We start from the raw sequence: 6,683 nt of genomic DNA, 5'->3' as shown, positions 1-6,683 counted from the left end.
GGTCAATTTTGGTCAAAACTGGTATTTTCGACTTCTTGAAAACTGCCAGCTTAATTGATTTGATACTTGGGGAATCACCAGTTAATTTGACCGAGGGGGTGCCGGTGAATTTCACATGTTATTGTTAAATAATCACAAGTCCCCCCCCCCCTAGGTGTATATTAAAAATTGGGCTGTCCCCCCTTGAAAAAAGACAAAATATGGTAGCCCCCCCTCCCCCCCCCATGAATTTTTTTTAAACAATAAAGATTTACATTAATGAATCGTTGCATGCTTCCAGGTTCCAGCTCTACTCCCTGACCTCGTCACTACAGTTTAAGGAACTATTAAGTCATCAGTCTCTATTTCCTCTGCACTGTCAACGAGATCATCACCATCAGAGTCCTCTGAGTCAGTTTCGTCAGTGTTGTACATTCTGGTGTTTACAGTTTGTAAATGTTCAGTGATTTTATGTGTTTTTGCTTGATCTTTATATGATTTTCTGATTACATCACTGGTAATTGCTTTCATTTTGTCTTGTTTGTTCCCTTTTTTGGTAGCTTATTATGGTCCAGGTACTTTTCCAACTCAGCTACTGTCAATGTTTTTAGTGTCCCATTCAACACCAAAGAAATGCAGTCATAATCACTATGACTTTTTTCCTGTATCTTTTTTTGTTGTTTCTTTCTACCCTTTTCCCTAATGGTTTTCATTTGCTTTAGTGTGGTAAGGTGTTGTAAATAGTCTATGACATATTGCTCTTCCACTGCATACTTAGATGAAAATTCTTTGATGCTCTCAGTATTCTTCAAAGATAAAAGCCCATTTTTGAAATTCTGCGTGATGTTGAAACGCGGCTGCCAATCATCTGGCTGTCTTCTTTCAGTATTACTATTCACACATTGGGTCTCATGCACGCTTAAGAAGTGGTACGGCCTCTCACTGTTTGGCACTGGTCGTGGAAAGTTACTCTGACTTATTTACCAGTTATGGAAGGCACCTAAAACAGTGGGCTACTGAACAGACGGCTTACAAAGACAGCATGGTGAGTGAACTGCAGTCAATCTACTGAGTTCATGGCAGATCTTGATAAAACACTGACTTGGTTAAGAAATGTATTTCATGGACTGTCAGATGTAAGTGAAAGAAGAATAAGTAGAGAAAAGAAAACAGGAGAAAAGTGAAGAGCCGAAAACGAGATCGTTTTGCAAGAGGTGTTACAGCTTTGTTACAAAGGATAACATCCACTGAGGTAGTACAAAAATGTTTCTCTGATGGTATACATGGTTCAGTAGATTTTGAAATCTCAGATCAAACTGAAGCCAATTTGAAGTTGTCAAAGATGGATACAGTATATTTGCAATACCTCATTCATCGCAATGTCTTCTGTGCAATGTCTTCAGATGATAAAGCTGTATGAAGAACTGAAGTTAAAATGTGAGTGCCTGTCTGATAGTTCCAGTGGAGAGAGTTATGAGGATGGTGAAAGTGGTTCTAATGATCCTGGTGATAGTGCCGATACTGACATTCTTTGCGATGAGGATAGAGATTTATTTATTTACATACAAAATATTACACTATATAAATTTATTTTATCTTTATATTTTGTGTTATATTAGTGTGTTTGCTTTTCACAAACTTGTTTAAAAGGTTTGTTTTTCTTCATACAGTGGAAAGTGCAGTAAGTTTTTTTATGCCATTCACAGAGGTTTATACTGTTTACAAATAAAGTTTCATATTTAATGTTTTATACTAATTTGATTAAGTTATTGTTGTGCAATAAAACTAAAAACAATAACTCTTTCTCATTGCAGTATGTTCATCACAGCAGCCGTCGTCTATACAATATATGTGAATAAACCCAGAAAATTATAAACCCCCCTCCTTCACTCTTGGAAAAATTGTTAGCCCCCCCCCCTTTTCATATACAGAAAATGGAAAGGCCCCCCTTAGAATTGCCCGGCACCCCCCAGGCCAGATTAACTGGTGATTCCCTTGGTATGTTTGGGATTTGATACCTTGAGTTACCCTTTGTCAGATGTGTTAATTTCTTGATAGTATCTTAAATTCGTTATTTTTAGTGAACATATTTATAACAAGACAGGTGTTTTGTCTTTTTTTGAAAACTATCAGCTTAAAACTATATGGAATTAAGTTGACGATGTACTAGTAGTGTGGTTTTTCGTTGACTACATGTACCGGTATATACGATTTTTCGATCCGAAACTTGACGTCAGTCTCTATTTTTTGTTAAAACATCATTAATTTGGATAGGTCCGATAGATATTCACGAGGCGAGGTGTATCCGATTTATTCGATAGTTTCAGCCTCGTGAATATTCATGCGCCGTAGTTTAATGACAATTTACAAAAAAAACAACATTTGAGAACGATATTTTCATCACAATTTCAAGATACAGTATATTGAACAAAACATTAAACTTTGATGGTGAGTCATACTTTTGTTAAAATTCGAGGATAATATCTTCGTAAAAAATGACGATATATTCCATATAAGACTTACTGTATTAGGCCTTGATGTTGAAAACTGAGAATAGGATTGAGAATTGATGTGGATGAAGCGAAAATAATGTGTCATAATCTGGAAAAATGGAGGGAAATGTGAATATGAGAAAGTTTTCATGATTAAATTATTTTCGAACAACCTAATTCACCTCACTCGGGTTCAGAAGAGTATTCTTAAATCACGTATAAAATGCATTGTTTGAGTTACTATCTCAGGAAATGTATTCTTTTAAAGGGAAGTGGTCGTCGTGCCGGGCATGTGCGACATTTATGTTAATAAAACATTGATTTTTCCTCAATCCACTGCGCTCTTCTAATTACGAGTTTTGACCTGGACGCGACTTGCGCTAATTATCGCCGGTGACTCCTTCGATACCTTCCAATCACCAAAGAAATTATCTATTTAAAGTTTGGCAACGTCTCAGTTTAGACTCGTTGGTCTGCACAACAGTCAAAGTCGCCATTTTTGTGCATATGAGACCCATATCTCGCGCATGCGTAGTGCGATGACCACCGCCCCATTACATGATGCATTTAGTGTCCTTCGCGTATGTTTATGCAAAAATCGACCTCAGAATATTTACGCGGGACAAGAAAAAATAAACATGTGTTAATTGAAGTCACATGACACGTCTATATTCTCAAATATCTCAATATACCCCTCTAGCGGGTCGAGGAAAGCTATACAAAACGACGCATTTTAGAAAAGCTTGTACTTTGTTGCCAATGGTCACTGTTTAATGATAATTACTTTTTTTAAAGTGAGTTGGAAATATCTCTAGAGCGTAGAGACACGTTGGTAAGTAACAGTGGGCCAAACTCATATAACTTGTCTGAGATCCATAATATAATAGTCCGTTTTTGGTTTTTATGGCCTGGTCTATTACCGTGACTATTTTTTAATTTAATTGTTATTACTAGTTTAACTAATAATTCAGAATTGTTCATTTCATTATTACTGAACTGTTACAATTAGTGGTTACGAAGAAAATCATGGAGTAAATGTCTCCATTTTGTTAGTCATCATCGCTTGGTGTCGAGGGATTGGGCTTCTGATTGAACAGTGGTACATTCTATCATTGGGAGTTATACTCGGTAGTTCTCTTCATTTAGTGAAGGGAAACCACGAATAGTAGTATTTTTCTAGAATTTAGTATGTGAAGTTTATTTTCAATATATTTTATGTTTTCATCAAATAATTTTTACTTATTATTTTCAATATGACGGTTAACATACACACGTGTGCTTGTTGAGAAAACGTGGTCGGTAAATTTTGAGAAACAAAAACGGCTTCATGTATATTGTTTTGTATTTAAGGACGCCCTCGTCGACACGATAATAAGTTGAACCCAGAGTTAGCAAGACCAGCGCAATACAAACGTGACCTTGATAATAGGATTGTGTTCAAATAATAGAAGCTGACATTTTTGGACTAACATTATGTAATTGAAACACAAAATATAAGTATTAGATGGATTACAAAAGAGGCTATAGTTAATATGGGCAGATGATTTGCTGGAGCTGTTGGTAAATATGTCATGAATTTGTTTTTGCGTATCTGTTGACCGACTTAATTAGCTGATTATTAGCGAATTGCTGTGTTATGTCTGTCATCGTTCAGGCCTATTTGAAGTTTTGGACAGAACTTGGCTCAGTGATTTGGAACTAATTACCAGATAACCGTCGCGATTCTGACAGTTTATATTCATAGTTATTAATGTAGTGAACGATTAATCAAAAGATATGACGTATTCAGTACTTAGTGTGATTGGCTTTATGATTGAAGGTTACGCCCTAGAGTTTTTTTACTGCTTTGTAATTGGTTAGAGTTGTGAAAATGAATAAAGAGAGTTTGAGTTGGTCTTGGGGAGCACAGCACGATAGACGCAGAAGGGGGAGAGTGCAGTCCTGGAGAGCCTTGGGGCGAGTGTTGACGCAGTCTAAGAGAGTCTTGGGGATTTTTCCCCAGGGCGCTGAGTCTTATAGGGTGCTCGATTGACCGACTAAGACGAGAGCTGAAACGTATTTCGATGTGTGTGTCTTATTTGACTGTAAAGTAAAGTGACATTCCCGATCCCGTACCTCAAGGGGACGAGATAGAGAAACGAGACGAGTTTCCCCCTGGCAAGTGTGGAGAACCCCGAGAGAAGAGATTTTCCCCCTGATAAATATATGTACTTGATTTTGCTGTGACAATGTATACATGTATGAACAATTATGTGAATATGGTGTTGTGTGTTATAGGAAGTAGGTTATGTCATTTGAATCAAGAGGGGAAGATTAAAGTACTTGATCAGAAAGAATGATTATATTTGTTCTTTGGCAGTGAATGGCTTATTTGTACTTGACTGTGACCCACCCACCACTCGATTGTAATTTGGCCAGCTGCTATTAGACATCACTCAGCATGACTAGTTGGAAGACAACCATGTAAAAAATAGTGTGAATAGAATAAACGTCTGTAATGAACAAGGAAAAAATATATTTAATATATTTAAAATATATAAATTTTATTTTTTATCTTAACCATCAATATACAACAAGTTTACAAAAAAATTCGAGTAAGAATAAAGTAAAAAGTTGAACCAATAGGAGATACAGGGTATGGTTGAATTATCTCGCCTGGAAGAAAATAAAAAAACAAGTGGTAAGGATTATATATTGTAATGAATGATTTGAGTCAGGTGTTGAGTAGAGGAATGTTCAATAGGAAGAACATTGTTGAAATGCTTTGGAAATGATTGGACTTTCCATAAATTAAATCTTGAGGCACATTGTAAATAACTAGTGAGAGGATGCTGAAAGCACTACCGTGCATTCAAGCATCCTCTCAATGAAAACACAGGTTATGCACATTATAATGAGGTAAATTAGTGTTGTAAACAGAGTGTCATGATTAAATCTGGTATGATGTGCATGGAACGACTCATGGTGCAAAAGCAGATAAGTGTCGACGGAAGACCCAAATGATAGGTATCACCACCGACCAATTTGGTAGTAGTCATATTGCCGAAAATACTATATCTTGTTGTTTTCAATAAGTTTATGTGCAGCAACAATAAACTGTACAAAACCAGTATGCAGTAGTTAACTGTTTACAAGACAGTATTATAGACCCATATCATGCAAAGTTACAGGGTGTTGTACAAATATACCCCCTTACTTTTAGGCTATTGTATGTTCATCCAACTGTCCATTCAGAATGAATAAGAAATAAAGTAGGTGCAAAGAGACTATATGGAATATAATTGTACTTCATAGAGTTATCAATGGTGATATCAATTCCATCAGACTGATGAAACCGGTAAAAGTAATGAATTTATCGCATGGCAATGGTAATGTGTCATCTGACATAAAACCGGAGTGAATTGACCATGTGCAAAAACAGCATTGTTGGTTTGCATAAGACAGCCCACAAACATGCTATAAGGAGTAAACTTCTTGTATCACCAATGACAGGGCTGTAAATGAGTCAACATCAAACCAGAAACATAGAATGTAAATGCATGGACCTGTTTGTACAGAATCCGAGTTCATCCCTCATTATTTATGTGGATCATATTAAAAAGATCTCAAACCATTATGAGGCCAATGAAAAACAAATTTGGTGTTTCCAGTATTAGAGTAAAAACTATTGGGTAGTTAGGCAAGGATTTTATTATTTTAGATTTATTTTTCCCCCAACATGTTCAGTCTTTATCAAATACAATCATTTTAAACAATTTTTTTTACATGATGATATTACTATCAAATTTTGTTTATTTTAGAAAAAGGTAACTCATTTCCATAAAAATAAAATCAATAACAAATGACAACACATGTCATTGTTTAAGGTTGAGGTGAGTGGTATGAACTGTTGATCGGTGGCACCATTTCAAAAATGGCAGCTGGCAACAGAAAAACATTCACTGATGTACATGTGTATGTAGTGAGCACAAGGAATTGGCCCCTATCAGTTTCTGCCTAATAAATGACAGTTATGTACATTTCTGCCGTGACCATTTACCTACAATAGCAACATCACAAGCATGATAAAAGCCCCCTGATGTACACATTGCAGCTCTTGCTGTTTTTTGCATGTGACAAAAATCCGCCTAAATCACAAGAAACTTGTAGCGAGCCAAACAATGATCATGAAAAAGTAAGAATGAATACAGCCAGCCATGCCAATGAGGTGAA

Source organism: Saccoglossus kowalevskii, chromosome 21 (assembly GCF_978046115.1).
Source record: "Saccoglossus kowalevskii chromosome 21, keSacKowa6.1, whole genome shotgun sequence".
NCBI classification, from domain to species: Eukaryota; Metazoa; Hemichordata; class Enteropneusta; family Harrimaniidae; genus Saccoglossus; species Saccoglossus kowalevskii.
This window is presented reverse-complemented; position numbering follows the sequence as displayed.